This window comes from Dendrobates tinctorius, unplaced genomic scaffold (assembly GCF_039654945.1).
Source record: "Dendrobates tinctorius isolate UK_male_01 unplaced genomic scaffold, ASM3965494v1 ptg000370l, whole genome shotgun sequence".
NCBI classification, from domain to species: Eukaryota; Metazoa; Chordata; class Amphibia; order Anura; family Dendrobatidae; genus Dendrobates; species Dendrobates tinctorius.
In genome coordinates this window covers 2,835,594-2,853,154 of record NW_027362036.1, presented here as the reverse complement: position 1 = coordinate 2,853,154, position 17,561 = coordinate 2,835,594, and positions in this window count along the sequence as shown.

Genomic DNA, 17,561 nt, shown 5'->3' with positions numbered 1-17,561 from the left:
ATTCGATATGAAAAAAGTATCGGAACTAAGTATCGGAATTCCGATACAGCGAATATCGGCCGATACTTGCGGTATCGGAATGCTCAACACTACTCAGCAGCGATCTCACTAGCGAGATTGCTATGTGTGACTCCAGCTTAATATCTGATGGCGTTACTGAACCCCACTAACACAGGAGCTAGTCTTTTTCTCTGTGCAGACGGCACTTCTGAGCAACAACTGGCAGTGTTGGAGCCCAGGATCAATCATGGTGTAGACTGAGGCCTACTTGGAGCAAGTTTAATATCTGATGTAGTTTGAATGTGGACGAAGCAGAAGACAGTGCCGAACACAAAGCTGGGGAGCAGCTGGCGTTACTGAACCTCACTAACACAGGAGCTAGTGTTTTTCTCTGTGCAGACGGCACTTCTGAGCAACAACTGGCCGTGTTGGAGCCCAGGTTCAATCAAGATTTAGGCTGAGGCCTAATTGGAGCAAGTTTTATATCTGATGTGTTAGGAATCTGGTTTCTACCATGCCTATGCAGCAATCCAGATCCTCACATTTGTCTCCAGAGGCTAAGTCCTTTTTTCCTGCTTCTGAGCATGCCCACGGGACGAGCTCCCATTGAAGTTCAGGAGTCAGGTGCTCAGGTCCTGCTCCTGATTTCATTGGTTCAGCTCAGGGCTCTGGAGATTTCCGGAAGGTCCCGTTCACTATAAAAAGTGCGCATGGCTGTTCTGCCATGCGCTAGTATTTCATACTTGCTGCTGTATGTTTGCTGATGGATGCTTGGACTGGTGAATGACTCATTAAATACCCCCCTTCCTTGGTTATTAAGTTTGTGTGAGTGTTTGAGTTCAGCTAGTATTAGCGCCAGCGCGCCCAAGCTTCAGCTTTGCCAGCAGCTAAGCGTCCTGCATCACGATGCCAGCGTAGCGGTGTCTCTTCTGTGGCTCAGTTCATGCCACGCTGCGGTAGCAGCTGTTCGGGCACTCGCAGTTACGACGTCCCGTATCCTATTTTCTACGGTAGGTCTAGAGGGCATAGTCCTGGTGTTTAAGGATATTTCTGTGACCTTTCAATACCGTGTCCACATCGCTAAAGTCTGTGACCCTATACAGACTCAGCGTTATTTAGGTTTTTGTTGGCTGCTCTGTGCATAAAACAGAGTCTGCTTTAGTGCACTGGGTGCAGCTAAAACCCTCTGCACATTACCGCCTGAGTGTCCTGCCTCTTATAGCAGCAGTTACTCCTTCTACCGCACGGTGGACCCCGAGCGGTGAACGCACTTTATTTTAATTTTATTTAGGGCGTTCCACCGCTCATAACATGATGTAGTTTGAATGTGGAGGCAGCAGGAGACTTTGCCGGACACACAGCAGGGGAGCAGCTGGCGTTACTGAACCCCACTAACACTGGAGCATGTGTTTTTCTCTGTGCAGACGGCACTTCTGAGCAACAACTGGCGGTGTTGGAGCCCAGGGATTAGAGTTCAGGTGGTAGAAACATGAACACAACAGGAGACCTGGATACTGTTGCCAACCAATTATTTGTTCTGGAAGAGGACTGGCAAATTCCGGCGAGATCCAGGCCTTGTCCATTTTCATAAAAGTAAGCCGGTCAACGTTATCGGAGGATAGTCGCATGCGACGGTTTGTTAGTACACCACCTGCGGCACTAAAGACGTGTTCTGATAATACACTAGCAGCAGGGCAAGCCAGCACCCCCAATGCATACTGGCTAAGCTCTGGCCATGTATCCAGCTTAGAGACCCAATAATTGAAGGGGGAAGAGCCGTCTTGGAGTACACTGATAGGGCAAGACATGTAGTCTGTCACCATCTGACGGAAACGTTGCCTCCTGCTGACTGGAGCCGTCTGTGTTGGTGTAGACATTTGTGGTGGGCACACAAAACTTTGCCACATTTGGGCCATACTGGTCTTGCCTTGTGCTGAGCGCTGCCTCTGCTCCCTCTTTGTGCAGAGTTTCCTCCACTGCCTCGACGCACAAAGCTGCTTTGTAAGGCACTAGCAGCACTTCTCTCGGATGGAATGTAGAACATGATGGAATGCATCAGTGTGTCTTGGTACTCCAGCATTTTACGCTCCCAGATCAACGGTGTTATGAGGCTTTGTAAGTTGTCCCGGTAGCGAGGATCTAGGAGGGTGGACACCCAATAATCAGCCGTGTTGAGAATGTGGGCGATGCGGCGGTCGTTTCTCAGGCACTGCAGCATGAATTCAACCATGTGCTGCAGACTCCCAACTGCCCAAGAAACACTGTCCCCTGCTTGAGGCGTCATCTCTGCCTGCTCTGCATCACCCCGCCCTCACTGTACATACTGACTATTAGAGCATTGTGTGCCTCCCTCCTCTGTAGAGATGTCTTCCTCCTCCATTAACTCCTCATCATCCTCCTCACAAAGTGTCCCCTGCCTTGGCCTTTGTGAGGAACCACGTTGCGCAGACTGTCCAGAAGCAGATGGCATTTGTGACTCCTCATCCTCCACCTCTTCCAAAACCTCCTCCCTTAGTGCTTGCAGTGTTTTTTGAAACAGGCAGATAAGGGGGACAGTCATGCTGACTAGTGAATCATCTGCGCTCGCCATCCGCGAGGAATCATCGAAGGCATGCAAAACGTGGCAGATGTCCTTCATAGAGGCCCACTCAGTGGTGTTGAAGTGTGACCAGCGCTCAGTGCGACTTGTTTGCGCCTGATGCAGCTGGTACTCCATTACTGCTGCATGCTGCTCACACAACCGCTCCAACATATGTAACGAATTCCACCTGTTGGGTAGGTCACATATGATGCGATGTTCTGGAAGGCGGAATCGGCGCTGCAGAGCTGCCATGCGCGATCTTGCCATGCTGGAACGCCGCAAGTGAGCACACTCTAGGCGAACCTTGTGCAGCAGTGCATCAAGATCTGGATAGTCCCTCAGAAAGCTCTGCACAACAAAATTGAGCACGTGTGCCAGACATGGTATGTGAGTGAGGTTGCCTAGGCCCAGAGCTGCCACTAGATTTCGGCCATTGTCACTCACTACCAAACCTGGCTGGAGATTCGCTGGCACAAACCACACATCGCTCTCCTGCTTGATGGCATTCCAGAGCTCCTGTGCTGTGTGGCTCCGATTACCCAAAGAAATTAATTTAAGGACGGCCTGTTGACGTTTGGCCACACCTGTGCTCATATCTGGCCTAACAGGCTCATGCAGTGCTGATTCCGAGGAACTAGAGTAGGAGGAGGACTCAATATGTACAGACTGCATTCCTGTAATCCTTGGAGTTGGCAGAATACGTACAGAACCACTCTCCAGATCTGTACCCGGCTCCACAGCATTGACCCAATGGGCAGTGAGGGAAAGGTATCGTCCCTGTCCATGGCTACTGGTCCACGCATCGGTGGTCAGGTGGACCTTGCTACTGACGGCGTTTAGTAGCGCATTTTTAATTTTTCCCTCCACATGCTTTTGCAGGGCTGGGACGGCTTGCCTGCTGAAATAAAAGCGGCTGGGCACATTGTATTGTGGAACTGCCAATGACATCAAGTTCCGGAAGGTGTCAGTCTCCACCAGCCTGAATGACAGCATCTCAAGTGCCAGTAGTTTGGCAATGCCGGCATTCAGAGCCAGTGCTCGGGGATGGTTTGCCGAGTATGGCCGCTTTTTCTCCCATGCCTGTGCTACCGATTGCTGGTGAGTGGCCTGGGAGTGTGAGGATGACTGCGAACGTGGTTCAGTGGGTGGAATTTTACTGGGTCTCTGGACAACAGTGGCAGTGGTTCTTCCATGGCGTTCCAGTGAGGAAGCCGAACCAGCTGTGTTTGAGCTGGAGGAAGAGGCCCCAACACGAGCTGAAGAGGTGGTAGGTGCTGTTGAAGGTTGGCCTACATCTTCAGTGTGTCTGTGTAACTCCACCTTGTGCTTGGTACGCACATGTTTCCACATATTTGTGGTATTGAGGTTGCTCACATTTTTCCCTTGTTTCACTTTCTGATGACACAGCTTGCATTTGACAAAGCAAATGTCATCTGCAACTGTGTCAAAAAAAGACCACGCACTGCAAGTCCTGGGAGCGCCTGTTTTGTGTTTTGGAAGAGGATTGCTCCTCACGGGTGCCAAAGTGGAGGCTACAGGCAACCAAGTCTGCCCCCACCCTCTCCCTCCTCTTTTGGCCGTTCGGGGAATCTCTTCCTCAGAGCTGCTCCCACCACCTTCCTGTGGCTGATGCCATGATGGGTCAAGGACCTCATCATCTCCACTCCCCTCTTCAAGCACCGGCTGGTCCTGGGTTGACTCGCCAGCACCGTACGCACCAGAAATTGGCAACTGAGTCTCATCATCATCAGATGAGCACTGAGGTGTGCTGGCAATAGGCACTGGCCCACCCGCCTCTTCAGATTCAGAGGGACAAAGCAGTTGCGCATCACTGCATACTCCCTCTTCTTCACGCTCGAGAATGCTGCTTGGCTGGCCACCTCTTTCCAAGCCAACAGATTCTGAGAACAGAAGTAAAGATTGAGATGGCTCCTGTCCAGGGCTCTCAGACTGCCTGGGCAATTTGGCAGGTGGTGAAGAGACAGATGGTTGCTCTTCAGTGCTCTGGCCTTGGGGGGATGCGGAAGTCATTGAAGTGGATGCGTTAGCTGCCATCCATCCGACAACGGCTTCAATTTGTTCGTCACGCAGCAGTGGGGTACGGCGAGGTCCTACAAAGCTGCGCATGAAGGACTGTTGCCTGGTAAAAGTGGGGGATGCCGGGTCACTGGTGGCCGCATCAGACACTGAATCCCCACGTCCTCTCCCTGCTGAAACTCCACGGCCACGACCACGTGCCTTGCTCCCTGCCTTCTTCATCTTGGTAGACTGATAAAGATAGGCAGAAAAGTAAAAAAGGGGTGGCTTAGTGTTCTTATTCCTGAACACCTGCTAACCAGTATAAGAAACACTAATTTGGCTAAGAGTGTGTGTACTACACTTTAATATGATCTAATGTGCCCTACACAACTGTAAAGTGGAGTGTTTGGTGAACTTTATTTCCTTTTTTTTTGGGGGGGGAAGAAAAGGATGTGACCAAAGTTTGAAAGCTATAGTATCACAAACTTTTTGGAGCGATTACAATGCAGGAAGCTAACCTACAATGCAATTGATGAGGCTCCAAAAAATAGGGTGATACTAGTCTGGCTGGCCCTGAAGGGCACAAGCCAGCAAAAAGGCTCCTCTATCTAATCCTATATAGTGTTTGCAACCAACCAATGACAATGGATGCGGAAGGAAGCACACTAATATAGGAACAAAAATCTGAATAAATTAGCTGCAAAAAAAGGACTATGTATGAGGCAGTGACGCACGCTGAGCGGACTACAGCTAGTGGTGGCTGTAGAACACACTGCAACGTGAGCTGCACTCACACATAGAGAGACCTATCAGACAGCCAAAAACATTGCAGAGAAATGGGCTATAGCACTGAAAGGCTGCTGAAAGGCTCCGCTGTCCACGCCTTTAGTGTTTGCAACCAACGTATATGGATACGTATGGAAGCAAACTATAGAGGAGAAAAAAAAAGCAGCAATAAAAGAAAAATGTGTATGAGGCAGAGACACATGCTGGGCGGCCTACAAGCAGACGTGCCTGCAGGACACACTACACAGCGTGGGTCTGCACTCACACAGCCCTTGCAGACAGCTATTAAAACAGCGCTGCTGGGCTACAAAAATGCTACAGTGGTGGATTATGTAGCCTGGGTAGAGCAATAGAAATTTTAGATGATCGCTATTTCTAACTGTCCCTCACAGTCTTCAACAGCAGCCTGTCCCTAACTGAATTCACAGCAGAGTGACCAGAAATGGCGGCTGCAGCGGTTTTTATAGTGCATCATGACATCATTTCAGCAGCCAATCACAGCCATGCCAGTAGTTAACATGCCTACATGCCTAACAGGATGTGCCCACACTTCTGAGGATCCCCATTGGCTGAATCAAATCGAGCGGACTCCTAGCATTATGGGAACTTCCGATTCCGGTATTCGATATGAAAAAAGTATCGGAACTAAGTATCGGAATTCCGATACAGCGAATATCGGCCGATACCCGATACTTGCGGTATCGGAATGCTCAACACTACTCAGCAGCGATCTCACTAGCGAGATTGCTATGTGTGACTCCAGCTTAATATCTGATGGCGTTACTGAACCCCATTAACACAGGAGCTAGTCTTTTTCTCTGTGCAGACGGCACTTCTGAGCAACAACTGGCAGTGTTGGAGCCCAGGATCAATCATGGTGTAGACTGAGGCCTACTTGGAGCAAGTTTAATATCTGATGTAGTTTGAATGTGGACGAAGCAGAAGACAGTGCCGGACACAAAGCTGGGGAGCAGCTGGCGTTACTGAACCCCACTAACACAGGAGCTAGTGTTTTTCTCTGTGCAGACGGCACTTCTGAGCAACAACTGGCCGTGTTGGAGCCCAGGTTCAATCAAGATTTAGGCTGAGGCCTAATTGGAGCAAGTTTTATATCTGATGTGTTAGGAATCTGGTTTCTACCATGCCTATGCAGCAATCCAGATCCTCACATTTGTCTCCAGAGGCTAAGTCCTTTTTTCCTGCTTCTGAGCATGCCCACGGGACGAGCTCCCATTGAAGTTCAGGAGTCAGGTGCTCAGGTCCTGCTCCTGATTTCATTGGTTCAGCTCAGGGCTCTGGAGATTTCCGGAAGGTCCCGTTCATTATAAAAAGTGCGCATGGCTGTTCTGCCATGCGCTAGTATTTCATACTTGCTGCTGTATGTTTGCTGATGGATGCTTGGACTGGTGAATGACTCATTAAATAGCCCCCTTCCTTGGTTATTACGTTTGTGTGAGTGTTTGAGTTCAGCTAGTATTAGTGCCAGCGCGCCCAAGCTTCAGCTTTGCCAGCAGCTAAGCGTCCTGCATCACGATGCCAGCATAGCGGTGTCTCTTCTGTGGCTCAGTTCATGCCACGCTGCGGTAGCAGCTGTTCGGGCACTCGCAGTTACGACGTCCCGTATCCTATTTTCTACGGTAGGTCTAGAGGGCATAGTCCTGGTGTTTAAGGATATTTCTGTGACCTTTCAATACCGTGTCCACATCGCTAAAGTCTGTGACCCTATACAGACTCAGCGTTATTTAGGTTTTTGTTGGCTGCTCTGTGCATAAAACAGAGTCTGCTTTAGTGCACTGGGTGCAGCTAAAACCCTCTGCACATTACCGCCTGAGTGTCCTGCCTCTTATAGCAGCAGTTACTCCTTCTACCGCACGGTGGACCCCGAGCGGTGAACGCACTTTATTTTAATTTTATTTAGGGCATTCCACCGCTCATAACATGATGTAGTTTGAATGTGGAGGCAGCAGGAGACTTTGCCGGACACACAGCAGGGGAGCAGCTGGCGTTACTGAACCCCACTAACACTGGAGCATGTGTTTTTCTCTGTGCAGACGGCACTTCTGAGCAACAACTGGCGGTGTTGGAGCCCAGGGATTAGAGTTCAGGTGGTAGAAACATGAACACAACAGGAGACCTGGATACTGTTGCCAACCAATTATTTGTTCTGGAAGAGGACTGGCAAATTCCGGCGAGATCCAGGCCTTGTTCATTTTCATAAAAGTAAGCCGGTCAACGTTATCGGAGGATAGTCGCATGCGACGGTTTGTTAGTACACCACCTGCGGCACTAAAGACGTGTTCTGATAATACACTAGCAGCAGGGCAAGCCAGCACCCCCAATGCATACTGGCTAAGCTCTGGCCATGTATCCAGCTTAGAGACCCAATAATTGAAGGGGGAAGAGCCGTCTTGGAGTACACGGATAGGGCAAGACATGTAGTCTGTCACCATCTGACGGAAACGTTGCCTCCTGCTGACTGGAGCCGTCTGTGTTGGTGTAGACATTTGTGGTGGGCACACAAAACTTTGCCACATTTGGGCCATACTGGTCTTGCCTTGTGCTGAGCGCTGCCTCTGCTCCCTCTTTGTGCAGAGTTTCCTCCACTGCCTCGACGCACAAAGCTGCTTTGTAAGGCACTAGCAGCACTTCTCTCGGATGGAATGTAGAACATGATGGAATGCATCAGTGTGTCTTGGTACTCCAGCATTTTACGCTCCCAGATCAACGGTGTTATGAGGCTTTGTAAGTTGTCCCGTAGCGAGGATCTAGGAGGGTGGACACCCAATAATCAGCCGTGTTGAGAATGTGGGCGATGCGGCGGTCATTTCTCAGGCACTGCAGCATGAATTCAACCATGTGCTGCAGACTCCCAACTGCCCAAGAAACACTGTCCCCTGCTTGAGGCGTCATCTCTGCCTGCTCTTCATCACCCCGCCCTCACTGTACATACTGACTATTAGAGCATTGTGTGCCTCCCTCCTCTGTAGAGATGTCTTCCTCCTCCATTAACTCCTCATCATCCTCCTCACAAAGTGTCCCCTGCCTTGGCCTTTGTGAGGAACCACGTTGCGCAGACTGTCCAGAAGCAGATGGCATTTGTGACTCCTCATCCTCCACCTCTTCCAAAACCTCCTCCCTTAGTGCTTGCAGTGTTTTTTGAAACAGGCAGATAAGGGGGACAGTCATGCTGACTAGTGCATCATCTGCGCTCGCCATCCGCGAGGAATCATCGAAGGCATGCAAAACGTGGCAGATGTCCTTCATAGAGGCCCACTCAGTGGTGTTGAAGTGTGAACAGCGCTCAGTGCGACTTGTTTGCGCCTGATGCAGCTGGTACTCCATTACTGCTGCATGCTGCTCACACAACCGCTCCAACATATGTAACGAATTCCACCTGTTGGGTAGGTCACAAATGATGCGATGTTCTGGAAGGCGGAATCGGCGCTGCAGAGCTGCCATGCGCGATCTTGCCATGCTGGAATGCCGCAAGTGAGCGCACTCTATGCGGACCTTGTGCAGCAGTGCATCAAGATCCGGATAGTCCCTCAGAAAGCTCTGCACGACCAAGTTGAGCACATGTGCCAGACATGAGATGTGAGTAAGGTTGCCTAGGCCCAGAGCTGCCACCAGATTTCGTCCATTGTCACACACAACCAAGCCTGGCTCTCCTGCTTGATGGCATTCCAGAGCTCCTGCGCAGTGTGGCTTTGATTCCCCAAAGAAATTAATTTTAGTACGGCCTGTTGACGTTTGGCCACGGCTGTGCTCATATCGGGTAAGCGTTAACGGGTCCTTGTGGAGGTAGACCGTGACGCTCCTGCAGCGCTGATTCAAAGGAACTGGAGTATGAGGAGGAGTCAATGTGTACAGACTGGATTCCTGTAATCCTTGGAGTTGGCAGAACACGTACAGCGCCACTCTCAAGATCTGTACCCGGCTCCACAACATGGACCCAATGGGCAGTGAGGGAAAGGTATCATCCCTGTCCATGGTTACTGTTCCCCGCATCGGTGGTCAGGTGGACCTTGCTACTGACGGCGTTTAGTAGCGCATGTTTAATTTTTCCCTCCACATGCTTTTGCAGGGCAGGGACGGTTTGCCTGCTGAAATAAAAGCGGCTGGGCACATTGTATTGTGGGACTGCCAATGCCATGAAGTTACGAAAGGTGTCAATCTCCACCAGCCTGAATGAGAGCATTTCTAGGGCCAGTAGTTTTGCAATGCCAGCATTCAGAGCCTGTGCTCTGGGATGGTTTGCCGAGTATGGCTGCCTTTTCTCCCATGCCTGTGCTACCGATGGCTGTAGAGTGGCCTGGGAGTGTGAGGATGACTGGGATCGTGGTGCTGTGGGCGGAATGTCACTGGGTCTCTGGACAACAGTGCTAGAGGTTCTTCCATGGCGACCCTGTGAGGAAGCCGAACCAGCTATGTGTGAGCTGGAGGAAGAGGCTACAACATGAGCTGAAGAGGTGGTAGGTGGCGCTGTAGGTTGGCCTAGGTCTTCAGTGTGTCTTTGTAACTCCACCACGTGCTTGGTCCGCACATGTTTCCACATATTTGTGGTATTGAGGTTGCTGACTCTTTTCCCTCTTTTCACTTTATGATTACACAGCTTGCATTTGACAAAGCAAATGTCATCTGCAACTGTGTCAAAAAAGGACCACGCACTGCAAGTCCTGGGAGTGCCCGTTTTGGGTTTTGGAAGAGGAATGCTCCTAATGGGTGCCGAAGTGGAGGCTACAGGCAACCAAGTCTGCCCCCTCCCTCTCCCTCCTGTTTTGGCCTTTCAAGGAAACTCTTCCTCAGAGCTGCTCCCACCACCTTCCTGTTCCTCACGCCATGATGTGTCAAAGACCTCATCATCTACACTCCCCTCTTCAAACACCTGCTTCTCCTGGGTAGTCTCGCCAGCACAGTACGCACCAGAAAGTGGCACCTGAGTCTCATCATCTGATGCGTTCTGAGGTGTGCTGACCATAGGCACTGGCCCACCTGCCTCTTCAGATTCAGAGGGACAAAGCAGTTGCGCATCACTGCATACTCCCTCTTCTTCACATTCTAGAATGCTGCTTGGCTGGCCCCCTGTTTCCAAGCCAAGAGATTCAGAGAACAGAAGTAGAGATGGCTCCTGTCCAGGGCTCTCTGACTGCCTGGTCGCAGGTGGTGAAGAGACAGGTGGTTGCTCTTCAGTGCTCTGGCCCTGAGAGGATGTGGAAGTAATTGAAGTCGATGTTTTAGCTGCCATCCATCCGACAACGGCTTAAGTTTGTTCGTCCCGCAGCAGTGGGGTATGGCGAGGTCCTACAAAGCTGCGCATAAAGGACTGTTGCCTGGTAAAACTGGGGGATGCTGAGTCACTGGTGCCCTCAGCAGGCACCGAATCCCCACGTCCTCTCCCTGCTGAAACTCCACGCCCACGACCATGTGCCTTACTCCCTGCCTTCTTCATCCTGGTAGACTGATAAAGATAGGCAGAAAAGTACAAAGGGGGGTTTAGTGTGCTTATTCCTGAACAGCTGCTAACAGGTATAAGAAACACTAATTTTATAAAGTGTGTGGACTACACTTTAATATGAGCTAATGAGGCCTACACAACTGTCAAGTGGAGTGTTTGGTGAATTTTATTTACGTGTTTTTTTTCAAAACAACAAAAAGGATGTGACCAAAGATGTGAAAGCGATAGTATCACAAACTTTTTGGAGCTATTGCAATGCAGGTAGGTAACCTACAATGCAATAGATGAGGCTCCAAAAAATAGGCTAATACAAATCCGGCTGCGGCTGCAGGGCACAAGCCAGAAAAAAGGCTCCTCTATCTACTCCTATATAGTGTTTGCAACCAACCAATGTAGATGGATACAGATGGAAGCACACTAATAGAAGAAAAAAAATCAGGAAAAATGAGCTGCAATAAAACAAAAAAAAGGACTATGTATGAGGCAGTGACGCATGCTGAGCGGACTACAACCAGAGGTGGCTGCAGAACACACTACAACGTGAGCTGCACTCACACACAGAGACCTCACAGACAGCCGTGAACAGTGCAGAGAACTGGGCACTAGCACTGAAAGGCTGTAGAAAGGCTCCGCTGTCTACTCCTATAGTGTTTGCAACCAATGTAGATGGATACGGATGGATGAACACTAATAGGAGAATTAATGAAAAATGAGCAGCAATAAAACAAAAATATGTATGAGGCAGTGACGCACGCTGAGCGGCCTACAACCAGAGGTGGCTGCAGGACACACTACAGCGTGAGCTGCACTCACACAGACCTTGCAGACAGCTGTGAACAGCGCTGCAAGGCAAAAGAAAGCTACAGTGATTGATAATGTAGCCTGGGTAAAACACAATATTATTTAGCTAATCACTATCTCTAACTGTCCCTCAGAGTCTTGAACAGCAGCCTGTCCCTAACTGAATTCACAGCAGAGTGAACCGTAAATGGCGACAGCTTTTATAGTGCATCATGACATCATTTCTGCAGCCAATCACAGCCATGCCATTAGTTAACATGCCTACATGCCTAACAGGATGTGCCCACACTTCTGAGGATTCCTCATTGGCTGAATCAAATCAAACTGGCTCATAGCATTATCGGAACTTCTGATTCCGGTATTCGATATGCAAAAAGTATCGGAACTCAGTATCGGAATTCCGATACCGCGAATATCGGCCGATACCTGATATTTGCGGTATCGGAATGCTCAACAGTAGTGATCGGTGCGACGGACAAACCACAGTTTTAAATAGATGGATTTTTAGCGCTGTAATATGGAAAGGATCTGGCTGTATTCTCCAGTGACAACTAGCAAATGGAGCAGAAAAATTGTGTTCTCTGGATTGCTTTTTAAGCAAATAATCAGGATTAAGATCCCCCAAAAAATTATTCCTGGCTCCTGATACCTGGGGATATGTCTAGAAATATCTGTAAAAGCGGCAGCAGCAGAAAGAACTGGAATGGATCCTCTTGCTATATGCACTGCAGTCTGCCACATACACTGCCTGCCTATCAGTGATATCTATGCAGCTGGATTAGTCATCAGAAGGACTGTTAGTTGAGATGGATATGTGCTTAATATATTGCGGTATACCTACACTTACTAAGACACAAGCAAATCTCTTCCCTGCTTAGCTGCACCTCTTCCTACACTGCCTGATTCCACAGTAGACTGTGCCAAGCATGGCGGTGCCAGGTCTGATATAGACCTGATGACACAGTAAATCACTGTAATGCCACAACCTAAGTGGTTGTGGCATTACAGTGTGTGGCAGACAATCCCTGCATGTTCATTGGCTCTCTAAAGAGCACCAAACATGCAGGACAGGGACCTGAGCTCCCACCAAGCAACCCCGGAAATACTCGGCAAGCTCTTAGCATCTCGAGCATTGAGATGCTCTGGCGATTACCGAGTAGTGACGAGCATGCTCACTCATCACTAGTCCTGATTTATTTTCCCTTGTCAAAAGTTGATTAAACGCTAATAAAAATTTACAGTTATAAAAAAAAAACCCTGAAGTAATAAATAAGCCAGCACTGCATAACCTAATCATTAATTTAGCAATGTTGATGACTAGAGTTGAGCGACTTTGGTCGGATCGGGTTTCATGAAACAAAATTTATTTCAGATGAAACTGGTCCGACTAGGGCAAAAAAAGTCGCAGCTTCGTCCGAAACCCGACCCCAATGCAAGTCAATGGGGAATAAAAGTCGGCATTGAGTGGATGAATGTCATCCGATCAATGCCGACTTTTATTTCCCATTGACTTGCATTGGGGTCGGGTTTCGGACGAAACTGCGACTTTTTTTGCCCTAGTCGGACCAGTTTCATCTGAAACAAATTTTGTTTCATGAAACCCGATCCGACCAAAGTCGCTCAACTCTATTGATGACCATTCTGCATGATAAATATAAAATGATAATAATTACACCACCAATTACCATTTTTTTAATGGATTTACCTTCCCCAAAAGCACTCAATAGCGACATTCTGGTAAAGTCGTTCCTAATTCTCTAATGGAAAATATACACTCATTTGACAGTAGCTTTAGGCATTTAATAATTAATACAGTATTGATATGAAAACAACATGCTTAGTCAATGTGATTTAAGTGTCTCATATGGGCTTCATTTTCCAAATGAGTAATATTAATGGAGGGAAAACCACACCGAGAATGTAAACAAAAAATCTGCCGTCTGCCAAATCATAGCAATTACAAAGTCCTCCTTTCGCGGTTTGGAAAACGTCTCCTGTTATGTCTAGGGGATGTTTTGTCAGTGCCGGAGGAAGAAAATCCACTCGTGCATTCTCTCCTTTTCCCTTTCCATAGCCAAGGATCTCCTTACATTTGAAATAACACCAATATAACCCCTATATCTCATTAGACATACAACAACCAGCAGCTGTTACCAGAGTCAACGCTCTAGACTGTATTTTGTGGCAGAATGAGCGGCATAGAGGGGAAAGTTTTTGAATAATTTTAGTGTTCTGGAATTACATTTTAATTGTTTTGACTATTCGTGAAGGAAATCGCTGTAAAAATATATCCAAATGATAATCAAAACAGGCAATAAATCAGCGACGGTGGATGGACCCACCCAAAGGTAACCTAGATTCACGTCTCTAACAAGGATTGCTCTGTTATCCGGTTACTTCTGTCAAGTGCTCTGCTTTTAAACTTTGCTTTCTTTCCTTTTCGCCTGAAGGGGATAGGCCAACACTCAAAGCAGCTGTAACAAGATAATCACTTTCTTAAGCACTCAGGGATTTAGTGTACTGATTACTTCTTATATCTGGCACAAGGAAGGAACTTATGACAATGATGGATAGAAGGGGAGAACATGGCATGCGTTGCCTCTTATATTATATTTTGACTGTTTTTTATATTAAATATCATATTTTCAATCAGGTGTACTTCTTATCAAAATTTATCCAAGCTCACAGTAGGAAATAACATGTTCAAAGTTACACATGGGCACAAAAGAGTAAAGGATTGAACACCATTGTAAAAAGAAAAAAAAGTAGGGCCCAGACTAATGATTGATTCAACTCTAATGAATTGGAGTAGTTAGACATTTAATTGCTTGCTAAAAAGATGCTCTCTGAAAAGCACAATCTCTCTGAACAAACTACCTTTTAGGCCACATGTGAAATATCACGGCCGCCGGGGGGTAGCCTCCTCGATTCCTCCAGTACTCACTGTGCTGGAGGCTGTTCCATCTCTGGTATGCTGTTCACCTTAGAGACTCAAATGACTGCAGAAAGAGGCTGGAAACAACTTAAACAGTTCAACTTTATTCTCTTCCGACCAAAAAGTGGATACAAAGTATCCTAAACACACCACTCACAAGGAGATACAGTATACAGTGGGGGAAAAAAGGATTTAGTCAGTCAGCAATAGTGCAAGTTCCACCACTTAAAAAGATGAGAGGCGTCTGTAATTTACATCATAGGTAGACCTCAACTATGGGAGACAAACTGAGAAAAAAAAAATCCAGAAAATCACATTGTCTGTTTTTTTTTCATTTTATTTGCATATTATGGTGGAAAATAAGTATTTGGTCAGAAACAAGCAATCAAGATTTCTGGCTCTCACAGACCTGTAACTTCTTCTTTAAGAGTCTCCTCTTTCCTCCACTCATTACCTGTAGTAATGGCACCTGTTTAAACTTGTTATCAGTATAAAAAGACACCTGTGCACACCCTCAAACAGTCTGACTCCAAACTCCACTATGGTGAAGACCAAAGAGCTGTCAAAGGACACCAGAAACAAAATTGTAGCCCTGCACCAGGCTGGGAAGACTGAATCTGCAATAGCCAACCTGCTTGGAGTGAAGAAATCAACTGTGGGAGCAATAATTAGAAAATGGAAGACATACAAGACCACTGATAATCTCCCTCGATCTGGTGCTCCACGCAAAATCCCACCCCGTGGGGTCAGAATGATCACAAGAACGGTGAGCAAAAATCCCAGAACCACGCGGGGGGACCTAGTGAATGAACTGCAGAGAGCTGGGACCAATGTAACAAGGCCTACCATAAGTAACACACTACGCCACCATGGACTCAGATCCTGCAGTGCCAGACGTGTCCCACTGCTTAAGCCTGTACATGTCCGGGCTCGTCTGAAGTTTGCTAGAGAGCATTTGGATGATCCAGAGGAGTTTTGGGAGAATGTCCTATGGTCTGATGAAACCAAACTGGAACTGTTTGGTAGAAACACAACTTGTCGTGTTTGGAGGAAAAAGAATACTGAGTTGCATCCATCAAACACCATACCTACTGTAAAGCATGGTGGTGGAAACATCATGCTTTGGGGCTGTTTCTCTGCAAAGGGGCCAGGACGACTGATCCGGGTACATGAAAGAATGAATGGGGCCATGTATCGTGAGATTTTGAGTGCAAACCTCCTTCCATCAGCAAGGGCATTGAAGATGAAACGTGGCTGGGTCTTTCAACATGACAATGATCCAAAGCACACTGCCAGGGCAACGAAGGAGTGGCTTCGTAAGAAGCATTTCAAGGTCCTGGAGTGGCCTAGCCAGTCTCCAGATCTCAACCCTATAGAAAACCTTTGGAGGGAGTTGAAAGTCCGTGTTGCCAAGCGAAAAGCCAAAAACATCACTGCTCTAGAGGAGATCTGCATGGAGGAATGGGCCAACATACCAACAACAGTGTGTGGCAACCTTGTGAAGACTTACAGAAAACGTTTGATCTCTGTCATTGCCAACAAAGGATATATCACAAAGTATTGAGATGAAATTTTGTTTCTGACCAAATACTTATTTTCCACCATAATATGCAAATAAAATGAAAAAAAAAACAGACAATGTGATTTTCTGGATTTTTTTTTCTCAGTTTGTCTCCCATAGTTGAGGTCTACCTATGATGTAAATTACAGACACCTCTCATCTTTTTAAGTGGTGGAACTTGCACTATTGCTGACTGACTAAATACTTTTTTTCCCCACTGTATATCATAAATAAAAAATACATTTTATTAAGTAAATTCATATCATAGATAAATAGACAAACAAAGTACAAGTAAGAGGAAGGAATGTATACCCAAGTGAAATACACACAAATACAGGAATAAAGGAATGGATACAGGTAATGGTAAAGTGCAAAAATATATCAGCATGTAAGCATATATCCACCTAGACCCATAGTGGTCTGTAAAGTGCAAAGTGCCATATAGAGGCAAAAATCCCCATGCTGGTAATCACATATAACATGAGCACATACCCATTTAATCACCTGTTCACAGAATTCCTGGAGTCCGACGCACGTTTTGCCTTTTTAGCTTTTTCAAGGAAATTGTGTGTGACATACAATTTCCTTGAAAAAGCTAAAAAGCTGTCATGAGTCACAGCTTCTGTTCCCACCCTAAATTCAAGTGAGTGTCTTCAGTGACGACCATTTCAGGGGCTTAGCTAGTCCCTGCTCTACTGATCATGCATCAGATGTTGACAATTATAACGTATGCTCATGTAAAGGTGTGACAGAGAGTTTCGTGTACCCGTACCTGAAGGTGCACCATTTCGGTTTATGGTGTAACATAAAATGTGATATACATAGAATGTTGTAAGTAGGGATGAGCGAACCCTAACGCGAAAGTTCAGGATCCACACTGGACACTGGTCACAGATTGTCCAGTACCGAACCTCAAGCATGCTTTTAGACTGTGGGCACTTCTGGAGCCGTCACATTGGCCAGTGCACAACATGACCTGGCGTGTACATAGGCTGGATAATGAGTGCCACTGCAATTCTGCTATTATTAGTGTAGGGATAGGATGCAGCTGGAGTGAGGGACAGATTCTGACTGCACACTCAGCACAAAAAAATGTGTGCACTTTCCAACCCATATCTGTGGTAGTACTGTGCTAAAAGATGCTGTGTATATTCTGTAAACACGTCTGTGAGAGTACTGCGCAAAAAGTTACTGTGTGTACTCTGCACCCCACTGCCAGTGGGAGTAAAGTTCTTTAACCCCTTAACGACCACTGATACGCCTTTTAACGGCTGTAGCTAAGGGTACTTAAACCACAGCACCGCTAATTCACGGCGTTGTGGATAAAGTAAATAGCGCCCCCCAGTGTCGGATTTTCTCCGAGGTCTCAGCTGCCAGGGGTAGCCGAGACCCCAGAGAACATGAATCGGGTTGTTTTTTACCG